This window comes from Podarcis muralis, chromosome 17, assembly GCF_964188315.1.
Source record: "Podarcis muralis chromosome 17, rPodMur119.hap1.1, whole genome shotgun sequence".
Lineage (NCBI taxonomy): Eukaryota > Metazoa > Chordata > Lepidosauria > Squamata > Lacertidae > Podarcis > Podarcis muralis.
This window is the reverse complement of record NC_135671.1, coordinates 3291358-3310681: the sequence shown is the minus strand read 5'-3', so window position 1 is coordinate 3310681 and position 19324 is coordinate 3291358. Positions and strand designations below refer to the sequence as shown.

General features: G+C 46.2%; 1 long non-coding RNA gene across 1 annotated transcript; it reads left to right on the top strand.

The window, feature by feature from the left end:
- Window positions 1-4175: 4175 nt before the first annotated feature.
- On the top strand, window positions 4176-16564 carry LOC114588109 (uncharacterized). The gene is made up of 3 exons (XR_003704375.2): window positions 4176-5911; window positions 6291-6382; window positions 15430-16564. It is a non-coding gene; the product is annotated as an uncharacterized LOC114588109 (long non-coding RNA).
- Window positions 16565-19324: the final 2760 nt, after the last annotated feature.

The following is a 19324-nucleotide window of genomic DNA, read 5'->3' as shown; positions in this document are numbered from 1 at the left end:
ACCATTCAGAGGCTGGGTTGTTGGATCAGAGAGGAGGCTTCCCTGCGTGGGGCAGCTGCTATGCTGACTTCCAGTTAGGGCGGTTGCTTTTGCTTACTGGAAGAAGGTAAGGCAAGGCGATAAGGAAGTTGGCATGGTGCAAAGGCACCAGCAGACTCTATCTGCCATTCCTCACAGGGCATTTGCACCACGCTGACCTCCCTGGCGTCTCGCTCCTCTTTCTCCTTGCAAGTAGCAGCAACCCACCTGCCAGGAAACTAGGGTGCCAGCATCACCACACCTGGTGAGCCACTTCTGGCCTGAAGTTGGACATAGTACAGACCACAGCACACCTCACTAGCCAAGGGTAGATGGATGTGTCAGGGATGGAGCCAGATTTTATTATTATTATTTGAAGGAGGGGGAGCAGGCAGAACAAGCAGAAGTTCTCATCGTGCCAAGGAGAAAATATTCTGCCCCCTTGACTCTGGCCTTTTACCCTCAGATGTTATTCCTTCCCCTGGAGAGCTAGTGCCGGAAGTTGCAGCTCAAACCCTGAGACCTGAGGTGGATCTACACACAGGAAAAAACACACTATAAATAAGTTAGAAATTAAATCATCATAACAAAAGGGGGGGAACCACTATGAAAAACGTTTAGAAATTTATTTTGCTCTCTGGCGCCATCTGCTGTTGCATGTTTATAACGCATTCAAAAGAATGTTTCTTGACTAATGTAGCTGAGTCCCTGGTAAGGATAAAGAAGATAGACACTAAGAAGAGAGGGTCCATTTCTGCTGGGCTGTGTGGCCCCTGACCTCCCCATCCCATAATTCTACCACCCACAACCCTGCCTATTTTATACAGCTGCAATCAATTGCACGGTGTTTGAGGAGTTTCTAAGAAAATCCTTCTCATTTTTTAAATTTGCTTTTTTTAAAAAAACCAAAACAACTAATTCTGTTCCTCCCATCCCAACATTAACAGTGATGGATATTTCGGAAATGGGGACAGCAACTGAGACAAGCTGACAAAGTACTGAATTTAATAAGTCATTCATTAACTGGAGGGGACAGATTTATTTTCAGCCAATTCCAGCCACAGCCAACGCATTATCCACTAACTTATCATGGATCTGTTGCAGGGAACATACTGTGATATGTTGTATTTATTGGTGATAAATGCCACAAAATAGCTTTTTTATATAAAAAAGCGCCTGTGATATTGTAATGTATTTCAAACCTCTCACACAAATATGCTTCCCCTGATTATTACAAATCTTGCCGTTTAGACACCTCCTCCTTCCCCATCTCGATATATAGAACGTATTCATCCCAAACTAGCAACAAAAATGTATGTGCAGATCCCCTGCGACTTCAGGAATTGTGTGCATACAAGGTGCTGGGTGCATAAAATGGTGTCTCCAGTACGCTAGGGCTGTATCCATTGGTCATCCGAGTTTGATTTGGAGCCGCATGCACAGCATTGCGCAAGTGGCGAGTGCTCAGCTTTTACATCACCAGTTGCCTGTGGGAGAGGAATTACATCTGGCCACCTCTGGCCTCCGAATGCTGATCTTCGGGCAGGTAGAGCCCTACAGGTGTGCTGCAGCAGACAGGATATTCTGTCATATTGACCAGACGAGGGAAGAAAGTCACGCTTTATGTATTTGTGCCTGCTCCAACCAATTCAGCTGCCTTATACTTTTTTGCCAATCATAAAGGGGCCAACGTTTCCGCATCGTGTCCGAAAAGAGAACACAGAGGCATGGGTTGCTTACACGGCGAGGTCTCAGACTCAAAACACGAGATTCTTAGCCAAGCCCTGGCATTGAAAATGGGTTTTGTGGCTGTGTTCCTAGTTAAACCTGTGTCAAATTAAGCTCTGTTTTCATGGAGAGAAGAGCGGTTTATTCCCAATACAGAAATATTTTTATTGTTTTTAAATCATATTTATTGAAATTTCCAAAATACAGAAAGTAAAAATAAAACAAAAATAAAATACATTTGAAACCTTACTTTCATTACCCACTTTCTGGGACTCCCCCCTCCCCCATCCCTACCATATTCCCCTTTCATAACGTTGGTTCTACAAGCTCTCACTCCCAATTTAAAATTTAATTTTCCTTCCACGAATTCCCTTTTTTTTAATAAAGACGCCCCAACAAAGTATAAAAACTATATAAAGATATAAAAGATAACAAGTATATAAAAAGACAAATTCAGCAAATAGTTACACAGCCTTTGGATTCTAAATCTCCCCCCCCCCCTTCCTTGGTTTAAATTCCCCATGTCCATCAGTCTATCTGTTGTCTGCCTGGAAATCTTAGGTCCATAATCAGATTTTCCCCCAGTTCCTTGCCAGTTTTTTTAAAAGTTATTTTTATGATATTTAACTTCAAATCTCCAATCCAAAAACGGCCCCTAAGGGCCTTTAGTTTCCTTGGTCTTTAAGGCTCCCACCATTGTTCTTTCCATGTTGTAGTCCAGTTTCTTGTCTTGTTCCGCTGCTAAAACGTTCTAATTCATAAATTTAGTAGCTCTACAGGGGTTGTTGTTATTCAGGAACAAAAACTTACGTTCAGTCCCTTCCTTTCTTCAATAGAAAATTCTATTGTCTCCTTTAATGTAAACACCCCTGTAGACAAAATACTATTTCAGTTTTGCAGCTTTCCCAGGAGATAACAAGTCCTGTACAATTCCAAGAGTATTTTCCCACTTACGACCATCTTTGTAATGTCCCGAAACCCCTCTAGGGGGATTGTAGTAACTTTGTTTCCTCTGATCCAAAAGTCCGATTGTTGTTCCATATTTTTGACATTTTGTATCCAAATCGTAGCAAATTGTAACGAAATTAACTAGCAAAGTCCTCATAGCAGAGTCCTCTTTAAATTTTCCGACTTTGACAGCTACTTTGACAGCTGTCAAAGTCTCCGTCTCTTTTCACCAGGCTCTCTCACAAATCGCCCCGGTTCCCAGGGGGGGGATTACGTTTTCCTTCTCCCTCCACTCTTCTCCTCCAGCACAGTTCTTGTAGTTTCCCATCGTGGAATTCTTAATTTTTGTCAGAAATACGCTTCTTGCTAGACCTTGGTTACCCAGTCCTTGTTTTAAAATGTTTACAGTAGGGAGGGGGACTGACTTCCTTTTTGGATCCCCCCCCCCCCGCTCGTGCCAAATCCGAAAAAAGATTCCTTTTTTTCTCCTTTTAAACCCGGTTTCCAAATTACTCACGGGTTGTTGTTAAAAGTCCGAATTTTCAATGGAAGAAGTCAGCGCTCTCCGCCGGATGGCATGCGGCTTCGCTCGGCAGGGAAAGCAGAGGACTCAAAGCACCACGCCACTCCCCAGCACCCGATCCGTAGCCTTTAAAAAGGCTCCTTCACGAGTCGGGAGGGCGCTAATGGTACCAGCCGAGTCACCCATGTCCACGGGCTCCGTGCCCGTGGTTTTTAAGGGTCCCCGCGTCGCCGGCGCGGTAGGACCCAGCCCCTGCCGAGCAGGCTCCCTCCGGAGCTCGGAGGGAGTCCGCCATTCAGCGATGGCGCCAACCCGGAAGTCCTCTATTCCCAATACAGAAATAAATGACTTTCGACCATGAGAGAGCAGACCCTCCAGGTGTCCCTATTCTCCAGGGACAGTCCCGGATTCACAGGTTTCTGATTTGATCCTGGAATATCCTTCTTTTCCTTAGAACATCCCCATTTTCACTGGAGAAATGTTGGAGGGTATGGAGTTCTGCAACCCACAAGCCAAGGAGACTAGTAACTATTGTTGTAAACAGAATCTGCCCTTATTCCCATATGGGGGACACAAGAGCCCTTATAGAGTCCTTTGTAGGTTCTCCATCGGTAGGAGAAAATAACAGAGGCCAACCAGAGAATATTGAGAAGCAAAGCAGCTAATAAGCCTGATCTTTATTGAACTGTTGCAACAGGGTGCTCCCCTCACATGCAGGAAAGGAGGAGGACCCAGAACAAAGGTGTGCCTGCCCTTGTCTATATTTTAAATTGCCCGCCCTGGAGCTCAAGACCACCCCTCCATACATCATACATACATCACAGAAGGGGTGTAACCCAAGACCTCCCCCCACAAACATACCTACATCACAGAAAAGGTGGTCTACAACAGGAATTTGAATGTTGTTGTTTTTCCTGTCGGCCTCGGCCCAGTATACCTGAAGGAGCATCTCCACCTCCATCGTTCTGCCCGGACACTGAGATCCAGCGCCGAGGGCCTTCTGGCGGTTCCCTCATTGCGAGAAGTGAGGCTACAGGGAACCAGGCAGAGGGCCTTCTCGGTAGTGGCGCCCGCCCTGTGGAACGCCCTCCCATCAGATGTCAAAGAGATAAATAATTACCTGACATTCAGAGGACATCTTAAGGCAGCCCTGTTCAGGGAAGTTTTTAATATGTAACGCTGTACTGTTTTTAACACTTGATTGGGAGCCGCCCAGAGTGGCTGGGGAAACTCAGCCAGATAGGCGGGGTATAAATAATAAATGATGATGATGATGATGATGATGATGATGATGTCAGGTTATCTGATCATGCCTTATCTGATTGCCTTTCCTGGTAGTCTGGCCTTTCCTTTGAGATGGTGACTACCCAATTCTGAGACAATGGGAAGGTTCCCTCACCCCCTCCCTCCTCGCAGAGAAAACATTTGGTCAGTTTGGGAGTCAAAATGGTTTCAGGACGGTCTTCCTCTGCTGCTCCAGACATGTGGTCCACATATCTATGTACATGCTTGGTTGGTACGTGTATGAACATTTATTATATATATATATAAAAGACCTTAATTTTTTTTATTTCAATATACAACCTTTAGAAGACATCCGAAGGCAGCCCTGTATGGGGAAGTTTTTTTAATGCTTTATTATGTTTTCATATATGTTGGAAGCCTCAGTGCTGGGGCAGCCCAGTCAGATGGGCAAGATATTATTATTATTATTATTATTATTATTATTATTATTATTATTATTATTACAGTGGTACCTCGGGTTAAGTACTTAATTCGTTCCGGAGGTCCGTTCTTAACCTGAAACTGTTCTTAACCTGAAGCACCACTTTAGCTAATGGGGCCTCCTGCTGCCGCCGCGCCGCAGGAGCACAATTTCTGTTCTCATCCTGAAGCAAAGTTCTTAACCTGAAGCACTATTTCTGGGTTAGCGGAGTCTGTAACCTGAGGCGTATGTAACCTGAAGCGTATGTAACCCGAGGTACCACTGTATTATTATTATTATTATTATATGCACATCCCTATATTCATTGGAGAAATGTTGGAGGGTATGCAACCCGTATCCTGCCACCAACACCTCCAATTTTATTCAAGATTTAGCCTTTCCAGAAGTAATCCCACAAAGTAAAATAAACCGGTGGCCATTGTCCCACTTGTGGCATCTCACCGATCCATCTGCAAATTAAGCCCTTGTCTGGAAGCACCCTATATCCAGAAGGCAAATGTAAATGTTGCTGAATGGGTACAGAAAGCCACTGGAGAATAATCTTCACCAATGTGCAATGAAGGGAGATGTTCATGCAGTTATCCAGGCTTGTTGTGGAAGAGGGATGCTGGATATATACAGTACTAGCAGAGGGTAAGCAGCCATCAGTTTAATTCCTACTGTAATAGGGCCCATAGTGTGAAATTTGCAAGATTTATTTATTTTTTAAAAAATGCTATTCTTTCATATGCTCCAGGTCCTGAGTTCCAGGAATCAGATGGCTCCACAGAGTCCTGGAACGAGAGCCACTATGGACTCTCATCCTTGGACTAAGGCAGGGCAGTGGGCAACTTGGCTGAGCTTGCTCAGCTTCACAAAGGATAATAACAAAGAGCATTCTGGGAACTGTAGTTGAGAGACCATTGCATAAAACTCCATTTTATTTCCTGTCTCAGACTCCTCTCTTCAAAATGTGATCCCTTCAACAGGTAAGGAAATAAGAGGATGGAACTGCAGAAAGCATTTGGCCGTCTGCGTTCCACTAGAGGGCAGAGGCATGTAAGGACAGGGGCTTAACCATATAATATAAAAAGGTGAAAGAGTTAATAAATTATTTGCTTTGCAATTTACAAACCTGAAGGGAGGAAATGGGGATGTTGACCTAGACTGGATTCCTAGCATTTTGGGCCTGCGTGATCAAACTGAAAGGACCAGCAGATGAGTGAAAGCTGGTGGTAGTTTGGAAGAAAGTGAAAGTGAGCTACAGGGAGGTAGAGGGGCAAAGGCGTGCACAATCTTGCAGGAAAATGTCTTGCCATTTTTGTACATCCTGCTGTAAATTTGTGTTGCATGCAATTGTCTGTCCAGCATAGATTCTAACAGCGCAAGGCAATTTAAGGGAGACAACTATATTTTACGAACATTTAAAGCGCTTTGAAGGAGACTTCCTTTTCTATGAGGTACATGCATAATTTTGTAAAAAAGCAACAACCCAGCCCTATCACTCCGGTCAAACAGGTTTTGCAGGTTTTAACCATCTTAGGGTTGCCATATTTCAAACAGTGAAAATCCGGACAGAAAAGTCGTTGAGCGTTTTTAAGCAAAATTGCAAAAAAAGAGAAAGAGAGCCGTTTTTGAGCTATTTTTAAGGAAAATTGGCAAAAACAGCATTGATGATCTGGGCTGCCATATGCACGGACATTTTAACGATTTCCGACTGCAGTGTTCCACATATGTGTCCAGGAAATCCCAGATGTATGGCTACCCTAAACAATCCAAAACCTGCAAAGCATATTTGATCAGAGTGGATCATCAGAGGTGGCGAGAGTATACCCACCAGGAGTGGCAGCCCCTCTTTCAAACTGCTGCCTGCCTCTAGCCTTTGAAAACCAACAGTCTGGAGAGACAGTTTTTTCAGAAAGTGGTTTGAAAGAGGGATTAATGGGCACACTCAGCCAATGTTTGCATTTGGCAAACAGGTTTTGCAGATTTTCCCATTGCAATGAACCCATTGGAAAAGCTGTTTGCCTGTAGAAGGCTGTGGGGTCAACGCGTCCGCACAGAACAGGGACCAGTCCGTCTTTCAAAGCGGTTTCAGCTCTCTTAAGAATTATTGGCTGCCTCCAGCCTATCACATGTACAGCCAAACTGTACATATGTTTGCTTGGAATAGAGTTGCATGGCAAGGTCTCAGACCCTCCCAGGACGTGGAATAAAGACACATCAAGCAGTATTTTAGGTTAATGGGCGAAAAAGGCCACAACTTTATTGGTTACAGAATGTGAGTGGTATTGGCTTAGGCACTGGAAACCACATGACTATATCTGACTCCTCCTGCCCATCCGCAGTGTTGGAAGGGTTAACCACCAGTAGGGGGAGCCTTGCTGATGCACATCAACTAGTAACTCCCCCAGGGTCACCGCTAGGGGTCGTGCCATGGCCCTAGCCCCCCACCCCAGTCTGGGGCTTCGGACAGAGACCATGCCCCCTGGATTCCTTTAACGGAATACCCTTGAATTAGGAGGGGTTGGTGATGGCCTTTGAAGGACTTTATAGTGATATGTACCTATGATCTATGATCTCGTTGTTCGGTTCCTGCTCCTGCCCACCTAGCAGTTCGAAAGCACGTCAAGTGCAAGTAGATAAATAGGTACCACTCCGGCGGGAAGGTAAACGGTGTTTCCGTGCGCTGCTCTGGTTTCACCAGAAGTGGCTTAGTCATGCTGGCCACATGACCTGGAAGCTGTACGCCAGCTCCCTCGGCCAGTAAAGCGAGATGAGCGCCGCAACCCCAGAGTTGGTCACGACTGGACCTAATGGTCAGGGGTTCCTTTACCTTCAGGTGAAAAACCAAATGGCTGGTGCCAATTTGCCAGCTGGCGAAAAATTCCTACCAGGCCCCTTAGACAACCAAGGCGACCAACCGAGGTCCATAGCAAGGTCAAGAAATAAGAGCCTAACCTAAGGGTGCAAGAAGGGACTGAGCAGGGAGAAAAGGGGTGAGTCCTTGACCGTGGGCGGTTTAAATAGCCTGCACCGGATTGGACGGCCTAGGGATGACATGGCCGAGGACCATCCAATGGCGCAGGGGCAATCCCGCCCCGTGCATGTGGGGAGGGCTTGCTCCCATCCCGCAACATCATCTCCCCAGGATCGGGAAATGGCTTTCTCAAGTTTGCAGGGCAGCAGCTGAAGAAGGTGCAAAAAAGGGTTTTCTTGTGTGTGTTACTTGTGGCTGATTAGCTGCTCTCCCTGTGCAAAGGTCAGAGGGGGCAGGGCTTCTGTTGAGGTAGGTGATTAGCTGTGGGAGGAGCTTATCAGAGTTTGCAGGGCAGCGGCGCGCGCCTAGCGGCGTGCGCAGTTTGATCCATCTTTTAGATTTAGGGGAGCTAGTCTCACACGTTTGTTGGCAGAGAACTAGGGGTTTTTTGGGGGGGAGTTATTTGTCCTGTCTTCACGCTTTTTTATGATGGAAGACCGCTGTAGTCACCCCCAACGACATGTTCTCAAGATGGAGGGTGAGGGAACAGCTGCAGTCGCCTGTGATTCCTGCGCAATGTTTGCCATCTTGCCAAAGGTTGCAGGCAGCTTTACTTGCAGCAATTGCATGTTGATTGCACTCTTACAAGACAAAGTCCAGCAACTGGAGGAACGTGTAGCTACGCTCCAAAGAATTAGAGAGCTAGAGCTCTTCTTGGAAGCAACAGAGCACACCGTCTCCACCAAGGAGGGGACAGGGGACTCCCCTGAGAAGGAGGCTAGTTCACCAACACAGGAGCCAGATATATGGAGAAACGTGACTCAAAGAAGTAGGAGGCCCAGGGTTCGCTCTGATTGTTTAGAAATACACAATCGCTTTGAGGTCCTCTCCCCTAGCATGGAAGACGAAGAGCAGACCCCATTTGAGGATCTCTCCCTCATTACAGTCGATCAGGTATATGAGGACGAGCAGCAAAGTCAGTCCTCAGGGAATGTGCAGGCGACCTTGGAACGGACAGCTCACGGAAGAACCCCGACCAGACCTAAGAGGAGGCGTGTAGTGGTGATAGGGGATTCCCTACTGAGGGGAACAGAAGCAGTGATCTGTGGGCCTGATGTCTCGGGAAGTGTGCTGTCTCCCCGGGGCTAAGATCCAAGATGTAACTGAACGACTGCAAGGAATCATAAAACCCACTGACAAATACCCCTTCCTCTTGGTTCATGTGGGAACCAATGACACTGCAAGCAGTAGCCTCCAGAAGATCAAAAGAGATTACGAGGCTCTGGGCAGGAAATTGAAGCAATTAAATGCACAAATTGTCATCTCATCTGTCCTCCCAGTTGAACGACGTGGCCCAGGGAGAGAGGGAAAAATAGTGGAAGTGAACAACTGGCTTCGCAAATGGTGTAAACAGGAACGGTTTGGATTCTTAGATCACGGGCTGCAGTTTCTTAAAGATGGACTTCTGGCAAGCGATGGGCTGCACCTCACAACGGTTGGGAGGAATGTTTTTGCCAAAAATCTCAGAAACCTCATCAGGAGGGCTTTAAACTGACTAATGTGGGGGAGGGAGACAGTGCTCCTGAAGGTAGGAGTCTATCAATTGATGAAGATGATCATCCAAAGGTCATAGACCAAATGGAGCAAACAGCACACAGACCTAGTGGTGGGAGGAAAAAATCCTTAAATAAGAGACACGGGGGAATGATTAATGGACTTCAATGTCTGTACACTAATGCGCAAAGCATGGGAAATAAACAAGATGAGCTTGAGCTCTTGGTACAGCAAACTAAATATGACATAATAGGCATCACTGAAACCTGGTGGGATAAGTCCCACGATTGGAATGTAATAATGGAGGGATACAATCTATTTCAGAGAAACAGACCAGACAAGAAAGGAGGAGGAGTGGCATTATATGTCAGGGATGTGTATACCTGTGAAGAGATCCAAGATTTAGAACCTCAAAGCCAAAGTGAGAGCATTTGGGTCAAAATTAAGGGAGAGAAGAATAACAGTGACCTCATTGTGGGAGTTTACTATAGATCCCCAAGCCAAACGGAGGACATAGATGATGCCTTCCTGGAACAGATGGCCAAGCATGCAAAAGGAAGGGAGATAGTAGTAATGGGGGACTTCAATTACCCGGATATTTGTTGGATGTCAAACTCAGCCAAGAGCATAAGGTCAAACAGATTCCTCACTGGACTTGCAGATAACTTCATTGTCCAGAAAGTGGGAGAAGCAACAAGAGGAACAGCCATTTTAGATCTGGTCCTAACCAATGTTGATGACTTGGTTAGTGGGGTAGAAGTGGAAGGATCATTAGGCGCGAGTGATCATGCTCTTCTGAAGTTTACTATACAGCGGAAAGGAGCAGCCAAGCATACTAGGACTCAATTTCTTGACTTTAAGAAAGCCGACTTCATAAAACTTAGGGAAGTGCTGGGTGAGATCCCATGGACAGTAATACTAAAAGGAAAGGGAGTTCATGATGGCTGGGAGTTTGTTAAGAGGGAGATAGTAAAAGCACAACTTCAGGCAATACCAATGAGACGGAAACATGGAAGGTGCCTAAAGAAGCCAGGGTGGCTATCTAAAGAACTTTTAACTGAGTTAAGATTAAAAAAGGATGTGTACAAAAAATGGAAAAGGGGGGAAACCACCAAAGAGGAATTCAAACAAATAGCCAGCACGTGTAGACACAAAGTCAGAAAAGCTAAAGCACAGAATGAACTCAGGCTTGCTAGAGAGGTTAAAAGCAACAAAAAAGGCTTTTATGGGTATGTTCGTAGCAAAAGGAAGAACAAAGAAACAGTGGGGTCACTCAGAGGAGAAGATGGTGAAATGCAAACAGGGGACACAGAAAGGGCTGAACTCCTCAATGCCTTCTTTGCCTCAGTCTTCTCCGATAAAGAAAACAATGCCCCACCTGAAGAATTTGGAGCAAATGATTCAGCAGAGGAAACACAGCCCAGAATAACTAAGGAGATAGTACAAGAATACTTGGCTAGTCTAGATGTATTCAAGTCTCCAGGGCCAGATGAACTGCATCCAAGAGTATTAAAAGAACTGGCAGATGTGATTTCAGAACCACTGGCAGTCATCTTTGAGAATTCCTGGAGAACAGGCGAAGTCCCGGCAGACTGGAGGAGGGCAAATGTTGTCCCTATTTTCAAAAAGGGGAAAAGAGAGGACCCAAATAATTACCGCCCAGTCAGTCTGACATCAATACCAGGGAAGATTCTGGAGCAGATCATTAAGCAAACAGTCTGTGAGCACCTAGAAAGGAATGCTGTGATCACCAATAGTCAGCATGGATTTCTGAAAAATAAGTCATGTCAGACTAACCTGATCTCGTTTTTTGACAGAATTACAAGCCTGGTAGATGAAGGGAACGCAGTGGATGTAGCCTACCTTGATTTCAGCAAGGCATTTGATAAGGTGCCCCATTATATTCTTGTAAAGAAGCTGGTAAAATGCGGACTTGACTATGCTACCACTCAGTGGATTTGTAACTGGCTGACTGACCGAACCCAAAGGGTGCACATCAATGGTTCCTCTTCATCCTGGAGAAGAGTGACTAGTGGGGTGCCACAGGGTTCTGTCTTGGGCCCGGTCTTATTCAACATCTTTATCAACGACTTGGATGATGGACTCAAGGGCATCCTGATCAAATTTGCAGATGACACCAAACTGGGAGGGGTGGCTAACACCCCAGAGGACAGGATCACACTTCAAAACGACCTTGACAGATTAGAGAACTGGGCCAAAACAAACAAGATGAATTTTAACAGGGAGAAATGTAAAGTAGTGCACTTGGGCAAAAAAAATGAGAGGCACAAATACAAGATGGGTGACACCTGGCTTGAGAGCAGTACATGTGAAAAGGATCTAGGAGTCTTGGTTGACCACAAACTTGACATGAGCCAACAGTGTGACGCGGCAGCTAAAAAAGCCAATGCAATTCTGGGCTGCATCAATAGGAGTATAGCATCTAGATCAAGGGAAGTAATAGTGCCACTGTATTCTGCTCTGGTCAGACCTCACCTGGAGTACTGTGTCCAGTTCTGGGCACCACAGTTCAAGAAGGACACTGACAAACTGGAACGTGTCCAGAGGAGGGCAACCAAAATGGTCAAAGGCCTGGAAACGATGCCTTATGAGGAACGGCTAAGGGAGCTGGGCATGTTTAGCCTGGAGAAGAGGAGGTTAAGGGGTGATATGATAGCCATGTTCAAATATATAAAAGGATGTCACATAGAGGAGGGAGAAAAGTTGTTTTCTGCTGCTCCAGAGAAGCGGACACGGAGCAATGGATCCAAACTACAAGAAAGAAGATTCCACCTAAACATTAGGAAGAACTTCCTGACAGTAAGAGCTGTTCGACAGTGGAATTTGCTGCCAAGGAGTGTGGTGGAGTCTCCTTCTTTGGAGGTCTTTAAGCAGAGGCTTGACAGCCATATGTCAGGATTGCTCTGATGGTGTTTCCTGCTTGGCAGGGGGTTGGACTCGATGGCCCTTGTGGTCTCTTCCAACTCTATGATTCTATGATTCTATGATTCTATGATTCTATGATTCTAAGTTGACGTGCATAGGATACGGTCTTCCTGTGGCATGTGCTATCATAAAAAAGAGCATCAAATGTATGCTGAGGTCAGTGACCAAATGCATTTATATTTGCAGAAGGCTAGACTAATATGTTGAAGGGACGCGGGTGGCGCTGTGGGTTAAACCACAGAGCCTAGGACTTGCCGATCAGAAGGTCGGTGGTTTGAATCCCCATGGCGGGGTGAGCTCCCGTTGCTCGGTCCCTGCTCCTGCCAACCTAGCAGTTTGAAAGCACATCAAAGTGCAAGTAGATAAATAGGTACCGCTCTGGCGGGAAGGTAAACGGCGTTTCTGTGCGCTGCTCTGGTTTGCCAGAAGCGGCTTAATCATGCTGGCCACGTGACCCGGAAGCTGTACACCGGCTCCCTCGGCCAGTAAAGCGAGATGTGTGCCGCAAAGGACGACTGAACCTAACGGTCAGGGTTACCTTTACCTTAGACTAATATGTTACATTTGTTGTGTTTGTATGCTAGCAGAGAGCTTTTGTATGGGATGCTTATCCCCATTCATTGATTGTCATCTAAATCAGTCTTGCCAAATACATAGAGGCGGTTTGTAAGGACACAATAATTACTGGTACAGGCATGAAGAATTTCCCTTAGCAGGTCCTAGATCAGGGAACACACCCTTCCATCTTTCCACAGCTATTCCCTCCAAACCTCTGGCAAATGAGTCATTTTGAACCTGAACTCCTGAAAGCAAATTTCTTAATCGTTGTAGTCTTCCTAGATTTGGGCCTCACATTAAACTCCACCAACACTAACACACATGTTTTTGTACAGATAACAAGTGTGAAATAGTGGATAGAACAAGGCCATGGCAGTTCATCCCTGCTTACAGAACAGAGCTTACAGAGCGGCTTTTCGGAGAGTCGCTGTCTCCGAGCTCAGTGTAACTCGCAGGGCTTTCCTCCTTAGTTTTATCTTTCTCAGTTTTCAAAGGCAGACAGAGATCTGCCCCATATACAGCTGTTAAGTGCCTTGTGGGATGCAAATATAATAGATAAATAATAAGAGCAGCGTGAAAATTGAACGGCAGCAAATGTAAAAATAAATAAATGATTAAATATGCGGTGAGCCACATTGGCTTGCTAACTATGTTCCCTGTGAGGTATTGCAGTTGATTTCAGAAGTACCTGATAAGGTGTTCTGTTCTAAAGTTGCAGCGGTACAAGGAATGAAAGGTGGTCGGAAGCCATAATTTCAGGAAAGGACGTTACAAAGAATCTGGAGGACATGCTGCACGGCGGTGTGGCTGATATTTATTGCCCAATTTATTGCCCACCACCACCACACACACCAGGGATGCCAACTATAGAGGGCAGAAGGGGCTTCGGCCCCTTCAATATTTGTGGGCAGGGGGCTGAGCCTCCCCTCCAATACAGTGGTACCTCAGGTTACATACGCTTCAGGTTACAGACTCCGCTAACCCAGAAATAGTACCTCGGGTTAAGAACTTTGCTTCAGGATGAGAACAGAAATCGGACGACGATGGCGCAGCAGCAGCGGGAGGCCACATTAGCTAAAGTGGTACCTCAGGTTACGAACAGTTTCGGGTTAAGAATGGACCTCCAGAACGAATTCAGTTCTTAACCGGAGTTACCACTGTATTGAGGGCCCACCAAACAGATCGCCCTCCCACTTGCAAACATGCCCTCTGCATTCCCCACAGCCACCGGCAGAGCACTGGTTGGGCCCCAGAAGGTGATCTTTGCTCTCTGTGCCCTCCAGCCCCTGCTGCCGCCAGGGGGCAATGGGGATCTTGTGCCCCCCCCAATTGCACATTAAGTGCATATGATCATAGAATCATAGAGTTGGAATAGACCACAAGGGCCATCGAGTCCAACCCCCTGCCAAGCAGGAAACACCATCAGAGCACTCCTGACATATGGTTGTCAAGCCTCTGCTTAAAGACCTCCAAAGGAGGAGACTCCACCACACTCCTTGGCAGCAAATTCCACTGTCAAACAGCTCTTACTGTCAGGAAGTTCTTCCTAATGTTTAGGTGGAATCTTCTTTCTTGTCGTTTGGATCCATTGCTCCGTGTCCGCTTCTCTGGAGCAGCAGAAAACAACCTTTCTCCCTCCTCTATATGACATCCTTTTATATATTTGAACATGGCTATCATATCACCCCTTAACTTCCTCTTCTCCAGGCTAAACATGCCCAGCTCCCTTAGCCGTTCCTCATAAGGCATCGTTTCCAGGCCTTTGACCATTTGGGTTGCCCTCCTCTGGACACTCATGACGTCATGCGGCGCTGGGCTCCGTCATTGTTGGGGGCAAGTCTGCGCCCCTGACACACTTATATAACTCACCAGGAGCTTCTCATGCACACACTCCACTGAGATGAACGAGAACACCGTCCTGATAGATCTGCCTGTCAGATCTACTTGACTTCAGCCGTGTACCTATTAGGGCTGGGCAATATATCAATATATCGTCATACTGGCTTCATAATTTTTGACTATACTGAATCGTGATGAGTGTTAGGGCTGGGTGACATATCACCCAAAATTAGTTTCAAATCCATATCATGGTATTGGTTTCATAATTATTGACCTGGCAATACATTGTGAATCGTGTGTGTGTGTGTGTGTGTGTGTGTGTGTGTGTGTTATACAAAAATCATGATGCAAGCAAAACCGTGAAGCCAGCCAATGCCTCTACACAGCTCCATCCTCATTTCAGACATTGTGATATATCAGTATATTGTGATGTTTAGCTGGTGGTATATCACGATGCTGAAAACCAGATTTCGCCCAGCCCTAATACCTATCAGGGTGTCCATGTGCTTCTCAGTGTGCTCCCTCCCTGCTTTTTTCAAACCTCTGCTGTTGTTTACAACAGTTACTTTTTTCTTGCTAGTGTCACTCCCTTCTCGCTGTACTCACTAGTCTCTCTCTCCTATTCCTCAGCAGCCTCATGGGGATGTGGATAAATGATGTGGAGCCCTCAGATGTTCTACCGACCCTTCACGCAATACCTTATGTTGCCTTCAGCATGAAGTTCCAGATTCAACAGAGTGACTTTACCTTCTCTTACTGAAGGCGCTAACTGACAGGCTTGCTCTTAAGAGCATGGAGTGTGGGTGTGCAAAGGGGGCTTCAGAATGGGAGGAGGCCTGGAAATGTGGCTGGTCAGTGTGCAAAGGAGAGTTGAGAACAATGAGCAGGAGGAGGGGGCTGCAAAAAGAGAGGAAGCAGGAGCCATGGGAATGCGGTTGAAGATGAGAGCAGGGGCATGAGAGCTTCTGCAGAACAGGAAAGATTGGTGGCTTCATAGCTGGGTGGAAAGTGAAATGGGTGCTTTGTAGCCGCGCTGTGTGGGAGGAGGAAGATGCAGGCAGGGCCAGCCCAAGACATTTTGTTACCTGAGGCGAACCACAAAATGACACACACACACACACACACACACACGGGAAGAAGGAGTGAGTGAAGATCTGCATCAGGGACAAGGCGGAAAGGCAGATCTGGACTTCAAGGAGTGTGCTGCTGCAGAAGCAGAAGGTGATGCATTTCTTGGAGGCAGGATCTGCTGCCTCTATGGATCTTGCCACCCGAGGCAGTTGCCTCAGCTTGCCTCATGGGTGAGCCGGCCCCGGATGCAGAACGGTACCATGGAGGGTGGTTTGTGTGCAAGGGAGGGTTGCACAAAAGGTGTTGGGGGGGAGGAGGAGGCGTGGGCGTGGGGTACAAAGCAGGGCAGCAGAACAGAAGAGAGAGGTGGTTTCAGAAAGGGGTCTGGGATGGTGAAAAGCAAGCTTAGCAGTTGCACACCGTTATGTATTCAGTGGTCTGTGTTTGCCTGAGCTTGAGTCTGGACTAAGGATTCTGAGCTCCTGATTCGATACATTATGTCCAATCACAGAACATTTCAGGATTTGGGCCTCTGCCATTGGCCCTTGGACTCTGAGTCGTGATTCGCAGCTTGGAAGTTTAGACAGCCTATCACGTTGGGAGTGGGAGTGGCCCGGGCTTTCAGGAATGTATATAAGCAGTTGCTTTGCCCCTGTTTCCCAGTGATGTAGTTCAATAAAGGTTCTTGCTGTTATCACTGTGTCGTGCCTAGTGGGAACTCACCTAGTTGAGGGGAAGCTCTGGAGGGTTAATGCAGTGTGAACGGCAGGGGGTTGGGGAGCAGAGTGAGTAGTGGGGCAGCCCCTGGCCATTTGTAATTTCATAGACACATGTTCCCCATCCTCAGTCATCTTTTCTTTTTTAAATTGTTGTTGTTTAGTCATTTAGTCGTGTCCGACTCTTCATGACCCCCTGGACCAGAGCACGCCAGGCCCTCCTGTCTTCCACTGCCTCCCACAGTTTGGTCAGACTCATGTTTGTGGCTTCGAGAACACTGTCCAACCATCTCGTCCTCTGTCGTCCCCTTCTCCTTGTGCCCTCCATCTTTCCCAACATCAGGGTCTTTCCCAGGGAGTCTTCTCTTCTCATGAGGTGGCCAAAGTCTTGGAGCCTCAGCTTCAGGCTCTGCCCTTCCAGTGAGCACTCAGGGCTGATTTCCTTCAGAATGGAGAGGTTTGCTCTTCTTGCAGCCCATGGGACTCTCAAGAGTCTCCTCCAGAACCATAATTCAAAAGCATCAATTCTTCAGCGATCAGCCTTAAAAAGGCCTTAATGCTTTAGCTTTTCCTTGGAGGGAAGGGACTATTGTGGAAAATCCGAAGGGTCAGAAATCTTTTGAGTATTTACCTGTACCTCATAGGGTTGAGTACAAAGCTTGAAGGTAAAGAATTAGCTCCACCAGACGTTAAGAACTGCCACATTATGACATTACTCAGAAGAGGAGAAGGGGAGAGCTATGCCGACATAATATAAATGTTACACCAGATCAGGTTTTTAAAGGCTTGAGTCCTGTTCAGGGTCTATCAGCCCCACAGAAAGCAACATCTGGCAGGATAGAGATTTGCCTCAAGACTGGCAGCAGAACTGGACTCTGAACATTTGCTGCCACACGTATCTCTTGGGGGTAAGTTGCTCTGACATTCCTTCTTCGACTGCATTGGGGAAAATGCCCTTGTAGATGATTAGCTGAACTGGACGACTTCCCGTCGGCAATGTGATTTTGAAGTACAATGTGTGTCCTGTGGGCAGAGAAGATAATGATTTTACTAGACAATCTATCCGGCGAACATCGCCTCTTCACACTGCCCATTGGAGAGCTGCTAAATTGATCGGTGACGGCTTGTATATTGGACCAAGCCGTGTCGGTGAAGGAGTACGGGACTTGTGCGTTTCAGTTCTATCAAGGGCACAAGACCTCCTGCCCAAGTGGCATCAAATTGAATGGGACCTGCATAAAGAGCAGTGCCATCCGATTCAATGGGGCTTGTTTGCATGGCAGAACTTGTCACTCTATTGCACCCAGATTTTTTATTTTGTCCTGCAAGCACATCATATTTGCTAGTGCTCACTTTAGTCAATGTGCTCAAAACAAATTGCAACGTCTATGAGATGTATGTCCTAATTCTGTTGCTTACTGACTTCAAGAAAGAAAAATGCTGGTGTCTATAGGCCCTTGGTCTCATCCAGCCGGTCTCTTATGTTGCTAACTGTAGTCCAAAACCTCTTTTTCTGTTTTGTAAGTCACTTCCATATTGCATGACCTGATAGTGGAGACATGGTGTGTGTAGGTGTATGGAGTCGAAGCGTTTTCTCTGCTTGTTGTTTTTCTACTTCTGATCCCTTTCCCCAAAGAGCAGCTTCTCCCCTTTAAGAGTTTTAAATTTTTGTTTGGGCAGGAAAGCTGGAATGTCCCTCCCCACTTAGTTTATCCACTGTCAACTGTGTGCTCCAACCGTGGCTTCTAAAACAATTACTGCATTTAATATTTAGTGTGTCTCTTGATGGTGTTGTGCTTATGGCCAGCTCCCTATTTATTCTGTAGTTCTGTGCAAGCACAGAAAAGCCACCAAATGCAGGGCAGGGTACAAGAACCCCTGTTTTCATTTGTTTAAGGGTAGAGAACCTATAGCTTTCCAGATGTTGTTGGATAACAACAACTGTCATCCTTTGACTATCGGCTTTGTTGGGTGTGGGCGTTGGGAGACAGAGTACAACAATACCTGGAGAGCCGCAGGTTCCCCATCCCTCCTAGATAGTTCCTGTGGCTGTGAAGAATGGCTCAGCGATAGTGTGTGTGTGTGTGTGTGTGTGTGTGTGTGTGTGAGAGAGAGAGAGAGAGAGAGAGAGAGAGAGAGAGAGAGAGAGAGATGGAGAAGAGGTTTCAGTGCCCTGCATAGCTCCTCATGCCTCCCTATAGCTAGGAGAAGCAGAATAAATTATGCATGATAACAAATATTAAAATTTGCTTAAGTTGCCTAATTTATAAAGGTTGCGGGATTCAGTTTTTCTTGTGCAAAGTTTGGATAACCTTGGCACAGGGTGTGTGTGTGTGTTATATGTACACACACACATTTATAATATATATATGTGCACGTGCGCGCGCACACAAAAATAGATAAGTATCAGGAATTTGTCATCTAAAAATGCCTGTTAGAGTGCTTAAGTAATGTGGGTCATACTGACTGTTCCCCTCTAGTGATTAAACCAACTCAAACAATAAGAACCTTCTCTTTATTTCCAAATGGCTTGAACTGGTTTTGAAGGGGTTTTGAACATGACAGGTTAAAAAGTAAACAAAAAAACAAAACCAAAAACACCTTTGAGGTAACAATAGTCAGAAAGTTTATGGGGCGGCCCTTGGAAAGGGAATTTGGGCACAATCTTTTACCTCAGATATGTTGGCCAGGGGCTTTAGGGTGCACTGTAAATCCCCCTATCCAGGCACAACGTCAGG